The 20,083-nt window shown below is 35.3% G+C and overlaps 1 long non-coding RNA gene across 1 annotated transcript; it reads left to right on the top strand.

Annotated features, from left to right (window-relative positions):
• The first annotated feature begins 403 nt into the window (after nucleotides 1-403).
• On the top strand, nucleotides 404-18,942 carry LOC120127156. The gene is made up of 3 exons (XR_005516514.1): nucleotides 404-444; nucleotides 556-652; nucleotides 18,843-18,942. It is a non-coding gene; the product is annotated as an uncharacterized LOC120127156 (long non-coding RNA).
• Nucleotides 18,943-20,083: the final 1,141 nt, after the last annotated feature.

A 20,083-nucleotide genomic window follows, 5' to 3' on the forward strand; every position in this document is an offset into this window, starting at 1 on the left:
GGAGTATAGTTTTAATTGTGTGTCATCTTTAGGAGTCGTATTTTAATTTCCACCTACCATTATTTTCATCCCTCCCGCTTCTTCCCCCATCGATAATCAATTTGAACCTTGAAATTGTTTCAGGTTCTCAAAAATGACTCAAGATATGGAGATGAAAGAACAACCAGCTCCTTTCAATTCCGTTACTTCCTCTTCTCCATCCACTTTGCACCGTAAACTCACTCCATCTATGCATCTATAACACCCATATTCCTCCTCTCATACGCATAATTTTTACGCTTGGTGGTAGAACTTTGATTTGTTACTTTCTAATGTTTCTGAATTGGGAACTTGTGGGATTTCTTGGATTTTAATAAATTCTTCTGGGTTTATGTTAGATTTGAAGGAAATTGCGTTTTAGACTAGCCAATCAGGATGGTTTCAATCCTGGAGCCATCTAAGGATGTAAGTTTCCCTTTTGTTTTTCAAGTTAATCTGTTTAGGGTTTTCAGTTTCCCAGGGAATCTGATCGGATCCTGGTAGATTTGGAAACTGATTCGTTCGTATTCTTTACAGAGTTTTTTCCCGGTAATGACCAAGATAGTGGGAACTTTAGGTCCAAGGTCTCGATCTGTTGATGTTATTTCTGGTTGTCTTAAAGCTGGAATGTCTGGTGAAGATACTAATTTTTTTATCCATATTATTATTATTATTATTATTATTATTATTATTATTATTATTATTATTATTATTATTATTATTATTATTATTATTATTATTATTATTATTATTATTATTAAATATATTAAATACATAATAATAATTACAGACCAATTACAACTGGACCGGCCCAGTTACAAACCAACCAGAACCGGTCCAGATCCAACCAGAAACCCTAAATATTTGGGTTTCCAGTTAGGGTTTCCTAACCCTAATTTAACCAGCCACCTCAGCTCACAGCCGTTGGATCTGGCAAGATCCAACGGTCTAGATTGCCCCAGATGGAAACCCTAGGGTCTGATACCCTAGGGACACGCGGCCGCCGTTGCTATCTCGCCGCCTCCGCCGTTGCCACGTCCCAACCGAAGACTCCAGAAGATAGAATACCAGCCGTCCACGCTATGGCTACTCGGTGAGTCACCACTGGTAGTCCGGTGACTCACTGAGACCCCATCTTCGGACCGGTCCGACGGCCACACCGGTGGTGGCTATAAAAGCCACCACCCCAACCTGAAAAAAGAAAGAAGACAGAGAGACACAGAGACAGAAAAAAAAAAGGAAAGAAAAAGAGAACAGATCCCAGAAAGACAAAACCGAAAAAAAAAATACAAAATACTACCAACGATCTCAACAACAAACGCAGCAAAGAAACAGAAAAGAAAGAAAAAGGAAGAAGAGAACCTTACCGAGGAAGCCGACCACCGGATCTCACCAAAACCTTCGAAAAATCGAAGGTAATTCTTTAGATTCGCTCCGATTAGGAGCCATTTAGAAGAAAAGAACACCGGGACCGTCCTTAGGACGGTCCGATCTATTTAATGGTGGAAAAATAAAATTTTCCGGCCACCAGATGCGGTGGCCGGCGGTGATGGTCACGGCGGCAAACGGTTGCCGTCCGGTGACCGGCTTCCCTCCGGTGAGGGAAGCTAGAGAGAAGGCAGAGAACATTTTTGTTCTCTCTCTGTTAGAGAGAGAACAGAATTGAAGAAATGAGAAACTGGCCCGTAGGGCCAGCCAGCTTAGGGAATAAATACCCTCTCCCAAACGACGTCGTTTTGGGGAGGGTATTTCTGTAATTTCCATTAAGGTCAAACCCTTTCCGCAGCCATCCGAGTTTTGTAATTATTCATTTTAGTCACTGAAATTAACTTCTAAACGTTGTAATTCAGTTTTCGAATTTCAATTTTATTTATTTTAGTCCTTTTTATTAAAATAATATATTTAGGATAAATAACAGAATTAATCCCTTAATTTTAATAAATAATATTTTAATTCCTAGTTTATATTTTTAATTTATTTTATTATAATATCCAAATTTTAGATAATTTTATTTTAGTCACTAAATAAATAAAATAAAGAAATAGCATGTTTAATCCCTAATATTTTGATTTATTATGAATTAGGTTTTTTAATTTTATTTTTACTATAATCTAGTCATTTATTTTAAATGTTTTCATTTATTTTAAATATATCATTCTAGTTGTATTTTTATTGTTTTAATTTTACTTGTTTATATTTTTAAATATTTTTATGTATTCATAAATATATATATAATAAATAGTAATTAAATTTTTATATTTATTTTTAATATCGAAGAAAAGGACAGTCTTAATACAACTGGATGTCCTATTCTGGTATTTTAAAATTAAACAATATTATTTAAATTAATATTTATCAATATCAAAGAAAAGAGTTGTCTTAAGGCACCTAGAAGTTCTTTTCTGATATTTTTAAATAAATAAATATTTTTTATATAATTTTGAAATAATAGGATTATAAATTAAATATATTTTTGAATTTTTAAAATTTTAATAATAGAGACAATTTATAATTAAAAAGTACCAATTTTGGGCGTTGTAGGGGTGCTAATCCTTCCCTAAACGTAACCGACCACGAATCCCTTTTTATTATTAAAAAGAACGAATTTTTGGTTAAAACGCAGATCAGTTTATCTTTTAATTGATGTTTTCTTAAAAACTCTTTTAAAAGATATTTTTTAGGTATTCGACCTACCTGACCCAAAAGGCCGATGGCGACTCCCAAATTATTTTCAAAACCATTTATTCACATCACTTTTCCCGCCAAACAAATAAATTCGTGCCCGGACGAAAACCGGTTACGACAGCTTGGCGACTCCGCTGGGGACTTGGTCAAACTTTTAAAAATCAATTATAAAATTGTCTCTATTAATTAAAAATTAAAAGTTCATATATTTAATTTTTAATTCTTTCTTTTTAAATTTTTTATATATATTTATTATTTTCATAATATTTATATGTTTTATTTTATTTGCAAGTATTTTATTTCATTATTTATTTTTCTGTCGAAGGTTTGAACATTTCTCCTCACACACAACACTTGCATTGCATTACATAAAGCTCTATAATTGAGTTGTCCCTTTTAAGTGGGAGTGAAAGCGACGTCTTCGTGAGAATTTATTCTCCGTGTCAGACCTAGCAAGTAACTTTCGGGGTTCATATGCTCTATGTCTTCGTGAGAATTTATTCTCCGTGTCAGGCATAGAGAAATGTATCCCCTTGAATTGAACTCGATCCACTTTAGTCTGTGATGGACTAGGATTGAGGGTTAGCAGCCTAAGGGGGCACTAACATGGACAATTCGAGTACCTTTACTCCTAGATCTGAAATCCTGCATATAAAAAACCTTAGAAACTCTTCCGATCAGAAGTCATGCCGAAATTTTGTCCAAAATAGGTGTACACACAGGAGAAATGAATTCTGATTTTCATGTTAATTTATTTATTGATTAAATTACATGTTTATTTAAATTAGTTAAATTCAGAAAAGCATGTTTAAATAAAGAATATTTATGTAAATGTTATTATTAAATTTCTTTATTATGTAAACTAATTTATTTTCTTTTTGTGTGTTCTTTATTTTCTGTTTGCATTGCATCATACAGGATAAAAGACATTGATCCTTGTGTTAATTGTCTCATTGGAAAGCCTTCATATGGATAAAAAGTGTTCAAGTCAAGTAATTCTAAACTCAGAAGTAAGACAGTGGGCTGAGGATTTACAAAGACAAGAAGGAGACAGTCTGCAGGATGATTATGTATCTGACTTGGCCAGTTATGCTTCAGTTTCACTAAAAAGAAATGATTTGCAAGATTTGCGAAGCATTTGGGAAAGTTGGGATTCAAACAAAAAATTGCAGTTTTATCAGACTTACGGAGACATCCCATATTTGCTCTATGTTGAAGTTGATGATGAATTACTCAGAGCCCTAGTTCAATTCTGGAATCCAGGGTACAATTGCTTCACTTTCAATAAGGAGGACTTGGTCCCTACTATTGAAGAATATACAACTTTGTTACATCTTGAAGGTGCTTTGGAGAATCGAATATATTCAAAGTCAATTAAAACTCAACCCTTTCGTGTTAAATTAGAAAAGATTGCTGGGGTACGAGAAGAATGGGTAGCATCCCGTACAAAACAAAAAGGCGAAAGCGAAGGCATTGCTTGGACCAACATCAGAGAGCTTATTCAGAGTCATCCAGACGCTAAAGTACGATTCGATCTATTTGCTCTGGGTATATATGGTATGGTCATCTTCCCAAAAGTATTGGGATATGTTGAAGCTGCAGTGGTAGACTTGTTTGAACAGCTACCGAAGAAAATTAATCCTGTTTCTGCAATCCTAGCAGAGACCTTCAGATCGTTAAATGCTTGCAGAAGGCTAGGAGGTGGACGATTCTCAGGGTGTACCCAGTTGTTATATGTTTGGATCCGTAGTCATTTCTGGAGGACAGAAAAGGTTTCATACCGACGCTTTAATACGGATTACTCACCATTAAAAGAATTTCTAGAGCAGGAATGGCCGAAAGAAATTAAGAAAGATATGTGGATTAATGCCTTTCGAAATCTGCAAAACAATGACGTTGTTTGGCGCGCCCCGTGGCAAATCCAAAGGGAATTCTTTTACAGATGTGGAGATTACAACTGGATAATGCTGCTTGGATTATGGGGAGGAATTGGATATGCACCACTTCTGGTTATAAGACAGTATGAAGGTCGTCAATTTGTACCTATCACTGCTGGATTACAGTCATCTGAGTTCGCATTCCACAGCAAAAATTATAAAAGAAACATCATGGAAGCCGTTACAGCTTGGAAAACAACTTTTTGCATCCGAGCTAAAGCAGCAAAAGAAATGTTAACTCCTGATTATGAAGAATGGAGATCTGTCAGGAAAAACGAAAATATTCCTCTACCAGATCAAAATGAGGATATTTCTATGGAAGATCGCATCAAGGTGGTTCCATCAGAGATTGAAATCCTGAGAGATGAGTTTGAAGCAAAATGAGAAGGCTGGTCGAAAGAATTAGAGCAAATGAGACAAGATAAAGCTATGTTGGGGGTTGACATTGACTTTCATTCATCACAATGTGCAATGTTGAGAAAAGATAAAGAAAAAGGTGAGGATGAGTACAGAGCCTTACAGAAAAATTACCAGGAGTTATATAAATCCCGAAAAGCATCAGGACCCAGCCAATCGACGGTACAGATGACCAGAGAATGGAACATCGAGAAAAGACGAGTTGAAGATCTGAAAGGAAAGAATAGCCGTCTACTCAAAAGCCTGGAAAAAGGAAAGCAAAAAATGGAAGATTTTGAGGTCGACAGACGAGAGCGAATTATAAAGCACAAGGCTGAACACCGTGAGATCATGAATGGAATGCAAAGAGAAAGGGATCGAGCCAAAGATTTAGAAGAGATAAAGAATGACATCTTTGATAAATTTGAAGGCGAGAAAAATATCATGTTTAAGGGATTTGAATCTGAAATGAACCAGTTGATTGCTGAACTTGAAGTCAGAGGCCAAAAGATGGAAGAATCCAATATTGAAAAGGAAAAATGGGAGCTGGAAAGGAAAAATTTCAATACCAGACTGGAGGTAGAGCATGAAGTGGCTAGCAATTGGATGCAAAGATGCAGAAACAAAGATGTTCAAATCCAGAAGCTTAATCAAAGAACGCAAGAAGCATGAACAAAACTTGAAGAGGATCTGGATCAGTCTAGAAACAAAAACTCAGAGTTTAATGCTTACATTTTGCAACTTGAAGAATCATTGTTTCAAGAAAAGGTTCGTCTAGGACCTAATGATCTCAAAGAAAGTAATGAAGAAAATGCTTCACTGCGAAGACGCATTAGAGATCTTGAAAAAATTCTGCACAATTGTCAAGTCAGAATCACTGAGTTAGAGCAAACTCTTGAAGGAACGAATGAACAATGGCAAAAGTCAACTGAGTTCTATGTAGAAAGAAGTGAAGAAAGAAGCAATATGGTGTTCGAGGCCATGGTACAAATGAGCGAAGTTGCTAGATATGTTGGGGAATTAGCTGTTGAAGCCAAAATAATTGAGCATCATGTTGATCCAGTTTCTAAGTGCGGAAAGAAGGTGTCATGGTTAATGAAAGAAATTATAGAGCTTAATAGGAAAGCTATGCCTTATCTGTAGTTATGAAATATTATAAAGAAACTTTTGTATGCCAATGAAAGTTGTTCTATGACAGTTAACTTTTTGGGATCAATGTTTTTATATACATGCATTTTGCATACATTCATCATTCATTTCATAATTTTCGTTGTGAATTATTTTATTTATTAAGTTAAAATTCATTAATTAAAATTTGAAAAAATAATATTAAAAGATTTTTCAATCGCAGTTACTCTGGCCAAAAGAGAAATACTACATCACTACGGTACTAGACAAGCTACAAAGAGAATTATGGAGGATAAAATACAGCGTATTGAGGAACAACATCATAAAGAACAAGAAGAAATGAGAATGAAGTTGGAAAAAAATTGAAGCCAGTATTGCAAATTCACAAGACAGTATGATGAAGAAGATAGAGGACATGTTTAAAAGGCAGGCTATCAGTGGAAAAAATACATGAAAATCCTGTATCTTTTGATCAAGATCCTATGTATCCTCTAGGTTTTCCACCAGAACCAATTTATCACTCTGGTACTCCACCTATACAAATCAATGCTCGTACATCTGCATTACAAGAAGCCAAACTACATGAAGATCAACAAGTGGATCCAGCATCTTCAAGCAAAAATCCGCTTATATCCGATGTGAAAATAGGGGATCTTAATACTGAGCATTTGATCCCAGATTTAAATGAGCTGAATGAGAAACAAAAAGTAAATGAAGAACTGACCAGACAGATCAAGAGCTTAGAAGAACGAATGAAATCTGTGGAAATAACTGAATCATTCTATGGGTTTGATGCTAGTGAATTGAGTTTAGTTCCAGATCTAATCCTCCCCATTAAGTTCAAAGCTCCCGAATTTGATAAATATGACGGTACTACATGCCCTTCATCCCACATTACTATGTTTTGTCGCAGAATGGCAGGATATGTGAAGGATGAGAAATTGTTAATTCACTGCTTTCAGGATAGTTTGACAGGACCGGCTTTAAAATGGTATACTCAATTGACCAAAGCCAATATTAGATCTTGGAAAGATTTGGCTAAAGCATTTTTAGAGCAGTACCGCCATGTGACAGACATGGTCCCTGATAGATGGACTCTCCAAAACTTGGAGAAAAAGAACAATGAAACATTCAGACAGTATGCCCAGAGATGGCGTGACACTGCGGCTCAAGTTCAACCACCTTTGTCAGAAAAAGAGGCCACATTAATGTTTGTCCATACATTAAAGGCTCCTTATTTAAACCATCTAATGGGGAATGCAACCAGAAATTTTGCAGATTTGGTCATTTCTGGAGAACTCATTGAAAATGTCTTGAAAAGCGGCAAGATTGAATCGAATGATGGGTCTAGTTCCAAAAGACCTATATACCGAAAAAAGGAGAATGAAGTCAACAATGCAAATTCTTACAGCAAAGATTCATCGAAAAGTGTTACAATAACCCAGCCAAGGGTTAAGAAAGAGGAAACAAACACTAATCGAGCAGAGTCCAGATGATCTCGAAAGGAAAATGAAAGGTTGTCTTTTACACCTTTACCAGTACCGTATGCAGAGATCTATGATTCGTTGTTAAAAGCAGATGTTATACGGCCTTATCCCTTGGTTCCCATGCAACCACCATTCCCTCCTTGGTATGATACAAAGGCACACTGTGTTTACCATGAAGGAATTACGGGTCATTCCATTGAAAACTGTTTAGCATTCAAAAGGGTGGTTCAAAATTTGATCAACACTGGGAAGTTGGAATTCAATACACCATCTGCATCAAATCATCCATTGCCAAATCATGGAGATAAAAACGTAAATGCAATTCAGGAAGAGAACAGAAAGAAAGCAAAGACTGACATTTCTGAAATTAAATCTCCGTTTGTTTGGGTATTCCAACAACTCTCTTTAGCCGGTATAATTCCACAACAATTCAAGCCAAAGCAGAATGAAGGTAAGAATTATTATGAATATCATCAGGAGAAAGGGCATAAAATTCAACTATGTCCTGAGTTTAGGGATTTGGTGCAAAAATTGATGAACAACAGAGAAATAGAATTCTTTGAAGAAGAACCAAGGAAAAAAGAAGATGATGTTTGCTCATCAGAGGATTCTAAACCAAGTCAGAGAATAAATGATCATGTGATCATCAATGTAAAATCATCTACGACGATTCCTGCACCAATAAAGCCAAAAGTAGTTATCACCACTCCTCTACCATTTCCATACAAAGATACCCGCAGGGTACCTTGGAATTATACTACCAATGTTTCAATGGTAGGAAGATCTGTTTCTCTAAATAAAACAGAAGAGAAAATACAGAGTTTGGGTACCACATCGACATCTGAAGCAGTGAGCGAGGTCGGTTTCTTTACAAGAAGTGGGAGATGTTACTCTCCCGAAACATCCAATGCTTCAGAACAAGTGAAAGCAAAAGGAAAAGCCATGGCAATACCTCAGAAGGTATTTGAGGATGAATCCCTTCCAGCATTTAATGAGCCTGTGACAGAAAAACAAGCTCAAGAATTTTTGAAATTCCTGAAACATAGTGAGTATAGTGTGGTTGAACAACTACACAAACAACAAGCGAGAATTTCTATTCTTGATCTCTTGATGAATTCAGAAGCACATAGAAATGCTTTGATGAAAATTCTCAATCAAACATTTATCCCCGAAGATATATCCCTCAATAAACTTGACAGAATTGTGGGACATATAGCCGCTGACAATAACATAACGTTCACGGATGATGAAATACCAGAAGGAGGAATGGGGTCAGTAAAAGCTTTGAACATCACGACACATTGTCATGGTCATGTGTTGCCAGGAGTATTGATTAACAATGGGTCTGCTCTCAATTTAATGCCTCTAGTCACACTTCAAAGAATGCCTCTGGATCAATCACACATGAAGAGTTATCAGAATGTGGTACGAGCATTTGATGGTACTCAAAAAGAAGTGCTTGGGAAAATGGAAATACCGTTGCTAATCGGCCCAGTCGTGTACAATATTGACTTTGTGGTGATGGACATCCACCCCACATATAATTTTCTATTAGGGAGGCCATGGATTCATTCAGTAGGAGCCGTTCCTTCTTCATTACATCAGAAATTGAAATTTGTTGTTGATGGACAACTAATATGCGTCAGTGCTGAAGAAGAAATCATTGCGTCTGTAACAAGCGATGTTCCATATATCGACACCAATGATGATGCTCTTGAATGCTCTTTTCGAGCTCTTGAATTTGTAAATGCAACCTTTATTGCAGAAGGAAGCAAAATTCCATATCCCAGATTGTCTGATTGCACCAAGATGACGGTACAACAAACTTTAGGCATCGGAGCTAAAGCTGGGAGAGGTCTAGGAAAGAATCTTCAAGGGATTTCAGTTCCTATCAGTATAAAGATGAAAAAAGACCGTTTTGGGCTAGGGTTTAAGCCCAATTTTCAGCAAAAGAACAAAGAGATGAAAAGAAGATGTGAAGACAGAAAGGCAAAATTGAAAGGGGGAGAAATCCTTTGGAAACACATGTCTTTCCCACAGTTGAAGACAACATTCAGATCAGGGGGAACAATTAATGTAGAACAGCAGCTTGTTGAAGCCTTTAAAGAAGAAAAGTTGACGAAAGATCAAGACATAGTGAAGAAGCTATGAATGGATTTTTATCATATGATCATGAATGACAACAAGACTGGCAAGTACTTGGATAGGATTCGACCATGTCTTCCTGGAGAAACACTCACCAATTGGACAACTGAAGATCTTCCTATAGTTTTTAATATTAATGCAGAGTAATATTCAGAACTAATCTTTATGTTTAGCTCAAAAATATGAAAACTTTTTGTTATCTTGTAAAAGAAATTATGTTAAATATAAGAAATTTCCTTTAAAATTTTCAGATGGCAATCATTCTTTACATTTTATTACATTTTTACATTTCATAAATTTACTATATTCTTTCGGAAATATGTCCGAATTAAATTTGCAGGTGTCACCGAGTTAATAGCATGTGTATTCCTAAATTTAATCAAGTGATAAATTTAGAGCATCCTATATGTCTGGAAGAAATCAATGGTTGTGAGGATGAACTGGAATGTGATGTTCCTACTGAACTATTAAGATTGATAGAAAAAGAAGACAAACAAATTCTACCCCACAAGGAAGAGGTTGAGACTGTGAATTTAGGAACAGATGAAGAAATAAAAGAGGTGAAAATTGGTACTACTCTGACAATCCAGATAAAACAAGAATTGATAAATCTCCTTCAAGAGTTCAAAGATATATTTGCCTGGTCTTATCAAGATATGCCTGGTTTGAGCACAGATATAGTGATACACAAGCTTCCAATCAATCCAGAATATAAACCAGTCCAACAAAAGCTCAGAAGAATGAGGCCAGAAATGTTGTTGCAAATCAAAGAAGAAGTGATGAAACAAATCAATGCAGGTTTGCTACAAGCATCTAAATACCCAGAATGGGTAGCTAACATTGTTCCCGTACCAAAGAAGAATGGGAAGGTTCGAATGTGTGTGGATTACAGAGATCTCAACAAAGCTAGTCCAAAAGATAGCTTTCCATTACCCCACATAGACACATTGGTGGACAATACTGCAGGACACGCATGGTTTTCATTTATGGATGGTTTTTCAGGATATAATCAGATAAAAATGAATCCTGAAGACATGGAAAAAACAACATTTATAACCATGTGGGGCACATTCTGTTATAAAGTGATGCCATTTGGATTGAAAAATGCAGGGGCAACATATCAAAGAGCCATGGTAACTTTGTTTCATGACATGATGCACAAAGAGATTGAAGTATACGTAGATGACATGATTGCCAAATCCCGAACTAAAGAAGAACATATTCAAAATTTGAGGAAGCTTTTCCAGAGATTGAGGAAGTATCAATTAAAGCTCAACCCCGCTAAATGCACTTTTGGGGTAACTTCTGGGAAACTTTTGGGATTTGTGGTCAGCAAAAAAGGAATCGAGATTGATCCAGATAAAGTAAAAGCAATTCAAGATCTTCCACCACCCAATACAAAAAAAGAAGTTCGAGGCTTTTTGGGAAGATTAAATTATATATCTCGGTTCATTTCTCAATTAACTGAAAAATGTGATCCAGTGTTCAAATTACTTCGAAAGAACAATCCTGAAGTCTGGAATGAAGAATGTCAAGAAACTTTGGATATTATTAAGAAATATTTATCCAATGCCCCAATTTTAGTATCCCCAATGCCTGATAGACCATTAATTCTCTACTTGACGGTCTTCGAAAATTCGATGGGATGTGTACTAGGACAGCATGATGAATCAGGAAGGAAAGAAAAAGCTATTTATTATCTGAGCAAGAAATTTACTGATTGTGAAGTTCGATATCCACCAATACAAAAATTATGTTGTGCTTTGGTATGGACTACTCGAAGACTCAGACAATATATGTTATACCATACTACTTGGTTGATATCAAAACTTTATCCTTTGAAATTCTTAATGGAATCACCAGCTTTGACAGGCAGAATGGCTAGGTGGCAGATGTTATTATATGAGTTTGATATTGTATATGTCAACCAGAAAGCGATAAAAGGAAGTGTCATATCTGACTTTCTGGCCAGTCGTGTATCAAATGATTATCAGCCTTTGAACTTCAATTTTCCCGATGAAGATTTGTTGTGCATATCCATGAATGAAGAAGTCAGAACAAATAATGAATTTGCAACTTGGAAGCTTTATTTTGACGGAGCATCTAATGCTTTGGGACGAGGAATTGGGGCAGTGTTAATTTCTCCAGAAAATGTTTATTATCCCTTTACAAGTAGACTGGAGTTCTTTTGCACCAATAACATGGCGGAATATGAGGCTTGTATCATGGGGTTGAAAGCAGCTATAGAAAGAAAAATCAAATTTCTCAAGATATATGGAGATTCATCGTTGGTGGTGTATCAATTGCGAGGAGAATGGGAAACAAAAGACCCCAAATTGTTGGAATACCGAAATTTTACACTCGAATTAGTGAAAGAATTTGAAAGAGTCACCTTCAATTATTTACCTCGAGAAGAAAATCAAATGGTAGATGCTTTGGCTACATTAGCTGCTATGTTTCAGGCAACTAAGAAAGTTGATATGATGCCAATCAAAATGAAAGTATATGAAATTCCTGCACATTGTTATAGTGTGGAAGAAGAGGTAGATGGTAAACTATGGTATCATGATATCCTGCAATATATCAAAAATCAAAGTTATCCACCAAATGCATCGGAAATTGATAAAAGAACCTTGAGAAGAATGGCTGCTGGATATTTTCTTGATGGAGAGATTATGTATAGAAGAAGCAGTGATCAAATGCTATTGAGATGTTTAAATACCAGCGAAGCTCGAAACGTCATTGAAGAAGTACACAGTGGAATATGTGGAACACATGCAAATGGTCTTTCCATGGCCAGAAAAATAATGAGATATGGATATTATTGGGCTACTATGTACACAGATTGCATTGATTATGCAAGGAAATGTCATAAATGCCAGATATATGCAGACAAGATTCATGTACCCCCATCTCCTCTACATGTAATGACAGCACCCTGGCCATTTTCTATGTGGGGAATAGATGTCATTGGGGCAATCACACCAAAAGCATCGAATGGACATTGCTTCATCCTTGTGGCAATTGATTATTTTACCAAATGGGTTGAAGCTGCTTCATACACTAATATTAAGAGGTCCACAGTCTGCAAGTTCATAAAGAAAGAGATAGTTTGTCGATATGGCCTACCAGAGAGGATCATTACAGACAATGCTCTGAACCTGAACAACAAAATGATGACCGAACTTTGTGCACAGTTTAAGATCAAACATTCAATTCAGTGGCATATCGTCCAAAGATGAATGGGGCAGTTGAAGCAGCAAATAAGAACATCAAGAGAATCATTACAAAGACTACTGAAACACAAAGATCTTACATTTTGCATACGCATACCGAACTACTGTTCGAACATCTACTGGGGCAACACCGTTTTTTTAGTCTACGGGATGGAAGCAGTCTTACCAATTGAAGTGAGATTCCATCGCTTCGAATATTGAGAGAAACAAAATTGGATGAATCTGAATGGATTCAAGCTAGATTTGATCAATTGAACCATTGAGGAGAAAAGATTGAAAGCTATTGCCATGGACAGATGTATCAAAAACGGATGATGAAGTCTCATGATAAAAAAGTACATCCAAGAGAATTCCAAGAAGGTGATCTAGTACTAAAAAAGATCTTGCCTATACATAAAGATTTCCGTGGGAAATGGATGCCTAATTGGGAAGGGCCATACATTGTGAAAAAGGCCTTTTCCGGAGGAGCATTGATCTTGGCAAATGGATGGAAAAATTCTGAGAAATCCAATAAACTCGGATTCTGTCAAGAAATATTATGCTTGAAAAAAAAAGGAAAAAGAAAAAGGGGTCAAGGTGAAAACCCGGAAAGGGCATCTGTAACCAAAGGGAGGATTTGAGTGAAAACCTGAAAAGGCGGCTAAATGCAGGTTGATAGGCATCTGGCAATTGAACTTTCTTAAGATTTTGACAGTTTTGGAGAAACTTCACATCCACAAGCATTTTGACAACGTTTGAGATCTTCCAGACAAAGCTTACATCATTACTCTAAATTGTGTCAACTTGATAATTTAGAATACTTATGCTTATAATTTGTTGAGACATTTGAATTTTATATTCTTATGCTTGCCAAAATTTGAATACAATTCTATTATTTCAAGTTCAATTTATTTGAGAGTCAATTTATTTTTGAAAATTCAATTTATTCTTTTCTATTTGATTAACATAATTTTGAAATAATTTAAAGATTTCTGAATATCACTTTATGTTAATACTTTAATACATGGAATACAAAGTAAGCAAATCATCACATCTTAAACACATAAGGTTATGTAATATAACCGACAACAAGGGCGAATCGACAAATCTACTCATCAATTGCTTCAACCGATCACCATTCAGTTCTTGCACATCTGTTTTCAAAGATATACTAAGACAGTAGAAGGCGATCTTTGTAGCATTGATTCCAACAAAAGGAAACAGACATTGATATCACTGGGAAATATGTCTCTATACAGATCCTTGTGTATGGTTTTTTAAGGAAAATAGAAGCATTTCCACCTCACCAGGTTCAAGTGGAGAGTAACTTATTCCTTCCAACCATACTAGATTCCATTTTCAGCACTCATCAAGAACATACTTCTGGACACTCGAAGGTGGCTCATTGTCATAAGCTTCAAAAGCCTTACAGATCATTTCTGTCAATTTGGCACTTCATGTACATGATTATAAACAGTTCAACTTTGTTCTTGGATCCCATGAAAGCCATCATTTCTTTGTCAATGGAAAAGCATCAGCACATGGAGAAAGCAGAATAAGAGAAAATCTATTCTTAATTGGCAGAATTATGAATATAGCCCTTTTCAGTGTAGTAGCATGGAAATACTTCGAATCTACAAATTCTGGCTCTACATCAAATAAGTGTTCTGATTTAGCAGAACCAATCATTGAATTTAGAAGATGAATGTGCTCAATAGCATCTTCTGGAAGTATTCTTTGAGTTATCTGATCTGATTTGGTAGAACCAATCATTGAATTTGGAAGATGAATTTGCTCAATAGCATCTTCTGGAAGTGTTCTTTGAGTTATCTGATCTGATTTGGCGGAACCAATCATTGAATTTAGAAGATGAATGTGCTCAATAGCATCTTCTTGAAGTATTCTTTGAGTTATCTGATCTGGTTGGACGGAACCAATCATTGAATTTAGAAGATGAATGTGCTCAATAGCATCTTCTGGAAGTGTTCTTTGAATTATCTGATTTGGTTTGGTAAACCATCATTGAATTTAGAAGATGAATGTGCTCAATAGCATCTTCTGGAATTATTCTTTGAGTTATTTGATCTGGTTTGGTAAAAATTACAGAACCAATCATTGGAATTAAAAGATGAACTGCATGATCGTCTTCATTAAGAAGTTTCTTTTCAAGCTTCTTTTGCTTATTCCTTTCCCAAAAATCATAACCCAGGGCTATTTGAAGTTTCAGCATCTGAGAATCCCATTTTTGTCAAGTATAACAGTTTATTCTCCTCATCAGAATCAGAATTCAAGATTTCTCTGTATTAGAAGAACTATCGATATCTGAAATCATCTTGAAAGGTCATTTCATAATCAGATGAGTTGTTATCAGAATCAACATATCACATGAAGGCAAGCTTTTCAAGAGCCGATACCATTGAGTTTTATTCTCAAGAGGTTTTGTGACATTATATCTACCTCTACATTTGTCAAAGAGAATAGATTCTCTGATTTGAAGAAGAAAGATTTATTGGGTTCTACAACTGAAGAAATATTCAGTTCACCAATCTGAAATCAAATAACTTAACAACATTCATCATTTAGGCATTTGCAAAAATAGGTGCATTTTCATTCATTCTCATCCATGTTGAATTCTGACAGGAATTTCAAAGATTTTAGCGAAGATTTAAATCCATTATTCAATGGATCAATTTTTCCAGTTCGAGTTCATAATGAGAAGAACTCATCTGAAGAGGAAGAAGAAGTTCATAATGAGAAGAATTTGTTCACCATTTTGCTTAAATCTATCACTTGATGGATTATCTTTTCCAGAGAAAGTTCATAATGAGAAGAACTCATCTGAAGAAGGAAGAAGAAATTCATAATGAGAAGAATTTGTTCAACCTTTTGTTTGAATTCATCACTTGATGGATTAACTTTTCCAGAGAAGGTTCATAATGAGAAGAACTCATCTGAAGAAGGAAGAAGAAGTTCATAATGAAGAATTTGTTCAACCTTTTACCTGAGTCCATCATTTGATGGATCAGCCTTTCCAGAAAGTTCATAATGAGAAGAACTCATCTGAAGAAGAAGAAGTTCATAATGAGAAGAATTTGTTCAACCTTTTACCTGAATTCATCAATTGATGGATTATCTTTTCCAGAGAAAGTTCATAATGAGAAGAACTCATCTGAAGAAGGAAGAAGAAATTCATAATGAGAAGAATTTGTTCAACCTTTTACCTGAGTCCATCATTTGATGGATCAGCCTTTCCAGAGAAAGTTCATAATGAGAACTCATCTGAAGAAGAAGAAGTTCATAATAAGAAGAACTTGTTCAACTTTTTGCATAATTCTATCACAGAAGGAGATAGATTAGCATCAACCTTTCTAGAGAAAGTTCATAATGAGAAGAACTCATCAAGAGCTTATTCAACCTTTTGAATGACTCTATCACAGAAAGGAGGTCATCATCATCCCCAGCAGAAAGTTCATAATAAGAAGAACTTATCTGGAGAGAGAAGAATTTATTCAATATCTCCATTATGATCAAAGTAAAGTCAAATGGATAAAAATTTTATTATCTTTTCATCTTTGCCCTATTCTTGTTAACACAAGAATGTGCAAAGAGGGCAGCTGAAGATACTAATTTTTTTATCCATATTATTATTATAATATTATTATTATTATTATTATTATTATTATTATTATTATTATTATTATTATCATTATTATTATTATTATTATTAAATATATTAAATACATAATAATAATTACAGACCAATTACAACTGGACCGGCCCAGTTACAAACCAACCAGAACCGTCCAGATCCAACCAGAAACCCTAAATTTTGGGTTTCCAGTTAGGGTTTCCTAACCCTAATTTAACCAGCCGCCTCATCTCACAGCCGTTGGATCTGGCAATCCAACGGTCCAGATTGCCCCAGATGGAAACCCTAGGGTCTGATACCCTAGGGACACGCGCCGCCGTTGCTATCTCGCCGCCTCCGCCGTTGCCACGTCCCAACCGAAGACTCCAGAAGATAGAATACTAGCCGTCCACGCTATTGGCTACTCGTGAGTCACCACTGGTAGTCCGGTGACTCACCGAGACCCCATCTTCGGACCGGTCCGACGGCCACACCGGTGGTGGCTATAAAAGCCACCACCCCAACCTGAAAAAGAAGAAGACAGAGAGACACAGAGACAGAAAAAAAAAAAGAAAAGAGAACAGATCCCAGAGAGACAAACCGAAAAAAAAATATAAAATACTACCAACGATCTCAACAACAAACGCAGCAAAGAAACAGAAAAGAAAAAGGAGAAGAGAACCTTACCGAGGAAGCCGACCACCGGATCTCACCAAACCTTCGAAAAACCGAAGGTAATTCTTTAGATTCGCTCCGATTAGGAGCCATTTAGAAGAAAAGAACACCGGGACCGTCCTTAGGACAGTCCGATCTATTTAATGGTGGAAAAATAAAATTTTCCGGCCACCAGATGCGGTGGCCGGCGATGATGGTCACGGCGGCAAACGATTGCCGTCCGGTGACCGGCTTCCCTCCGGTGAGGGAAGCTAGAGAGAAGGCAGAGAACATTTTTGTTCTCTCTCTGTTAGAGAGAGAACAGAATTGAAGAAAAAAACTGGCCCGTAGGGCCAGCCGGCTTAGGGAATAAATACCCTCTCCCAAACGACGTCGTTTTGGGGAGGGTATTTCTGTAATTTCCATTAAGGTCAAACCCTTTCCGCAGCCATCCGAGTTTTGTAATTATTCATTTTAGTCACTGAAATTAACTTCTGAACGTTGTAATTCAGTTTTCGAATTTCAATTTTATTTATTTTAGTCCTTTTTATTAAATAATATATCTAGGATAAATACAGAATTAATCCCTTAATTTTAATAAATAATATTTAATTCCTAGTTTATATTTTAATTTATTTTTATATATATCCGAATTTAGATAATTTTATTTTAGTCACTAAATAAATAAAATAAAGAAATAGCATGTTTAATCCCTAATATTTTGATTTATTATGAATTAGGTTTTTTAATTTATTTTTACTATAATTTAGTCATTTATTTTAAATGTTTTCATTTATTTTAAATATATCATTCTAGTTGTATTTTTATTGTTTTAATTTTACTTGTTTATATTTTTAAATATTTTATGTATTCATAAATATATATATAATAGTAATTAAATTTTTATATTTATTTTTAATATCGAAGAAAAGGACAGTCTTAATACAACTGGATGTCCTATTCTGGTATTTTAAAATTAAACAATATTATTTAAATTAATATTTATCAATATCAAAGAAAAGAGTTGTCTTAAGGCACCTAGAAGTTCTTTTCTGATATTTTTAAATAAATAAATATTTTTTATATAATTTTGAAATAATAGGATTATAAATTAAATATATTTTTGAATTTTTAAAATTTTAATAATAGAGACAATTTATAATTAAAAAGTACCAATTTTGGGCGTTGTAGGGGTTCTAATCCTTCCCTAAACGTAACCGACCACGAATCCCTTTTTATTATTAAAAAGAACGAATTTTTGGTTAAAACGCAGATCAGTTTATCTTTTAATTGATGTTTTCTTAAAAACTCTTTTAAAAGATATTTTTTAGGTATTCGACCTACCTGACCCAAAAGGCCGATGGCGACTCCCAAATTATTTTCAAAACCATTTATTCACATCACTTTTCCCGCCAAACAAATAAATTCGTGCCCGGACGAAAACCGGTTACGACAGCTGGTATTGTATTTTCGGACTCACTTCTTTTTAGTTACTATTGTGTTATTGGAAGCAATATTTATTTATTCGTTTGTTTTTGTTTTTCTTCAGTGGCTAGGTTCGATTTCTCGTGGCATGATCCGAAGTGTCATCAGGAAACTTTAGAAAATTTAAAGGCCGCCGTTAAGCTAACTAAAAAGCTTTGTGCCGTAGGTTATTTATATCTGGATTGATTTTTGTTCATTTTTGTACTTATGTTTGTTTCCTTGAAAATTTGATCTTTCTGAATGTTTCCTTGAACCAATGTCCCCTGCCCCTACCTCTCTTTCTTCTGAACCTTTAACGGTTCGATCCCCCGGTCCGTTTTTTGGTTTGGTTATTTGCGTCGCTGGCTTATCTAAAGGTTGGTTATTTCTGGTTTGATTGTTTTGGGGTACTTCTTACAGTGTACTACTATATGAGTTTGATAAAAACTCGAATGATTTCGAGTCTGGGTACTTTGATTTTTTATTGAACTCATCATGTTTTTCCATTACATGTCGATGTTTCTCTTTTGTTTGCAGAAGTAAGGAGACAAGTCGTGGAGGCAACGGAGAGATTAGGTGGTCAATACAGTACTAATTTAGATCCTCAATGCACCCATTTGGCGGTCCATATATCCTTTCTCATATTGTTTGGTTTTAAATCACTTAGATTCTTGCTTAATATGAGACTTAGCTGGCTTGGGATAAAGAGAATGCAAATGGATATTATGTGTATTGTGATGATAATAAGGTTTCCTATTGTCTTGTCTTTGTATTGTCTCTGCTGCTGCAAGTGCAACTGTTATGATGAGCCTTAATATTAGTTACAGCGTTAGTGGACGCCCCAGCAAAATCACGAATGCGGTGGACACCAGAACTTCATTAAGCCTTTGTTGAAGCTGTCAACCAATTGGGAGGCAGTGAAAGTGCATTAATTTCATTTCTCATGAAACTTTTTCCAAAATATGTTATGTTTTAATTTGTTTGGTATTTTCAACTTACAGGAGCTACTCCAAAGGGCGTGTTGAAGCTTATGAAAGTTGAAGGCTTGATAATTTATCATGTTAAAAGTAATTTGCAGGTGCATAGACTTTTCTATTAGTTATTAATTTATATATATATATTAAATGTGTACACAAAGGCTTGGATTTGATTACCCTTTAACCAATCTCTTCACTGCAGAAATACAAAACAGCTAGATATAGACCAGAGTCATCCGAAGGTATATGTTAATATCCCTTTAAGTTTATTCCTTTTCCTTAGCTGTGTTACTTCTCTGCAAGCATGCATCTATTGCCTTTGTTTCTTTATTGGAACATATATATTTTT

This window comes from Hibiscus syriacus, unplaced genomic scaffold, assembly GCF_006381635.1.
Source record: "Hibiscus syriacus cultivar Baekdansim isolate YM2019G1 unplaced genomic scaffold, ASM638163v2 tig00001478_pilon, whole genome shotgun sequence".
NCBI lineage: Eukaryota > Viridiplantae > Streptophyta > Magnoliopsida > Malvales > Malvaceae > Hibiscus > Hibiscus syriacus.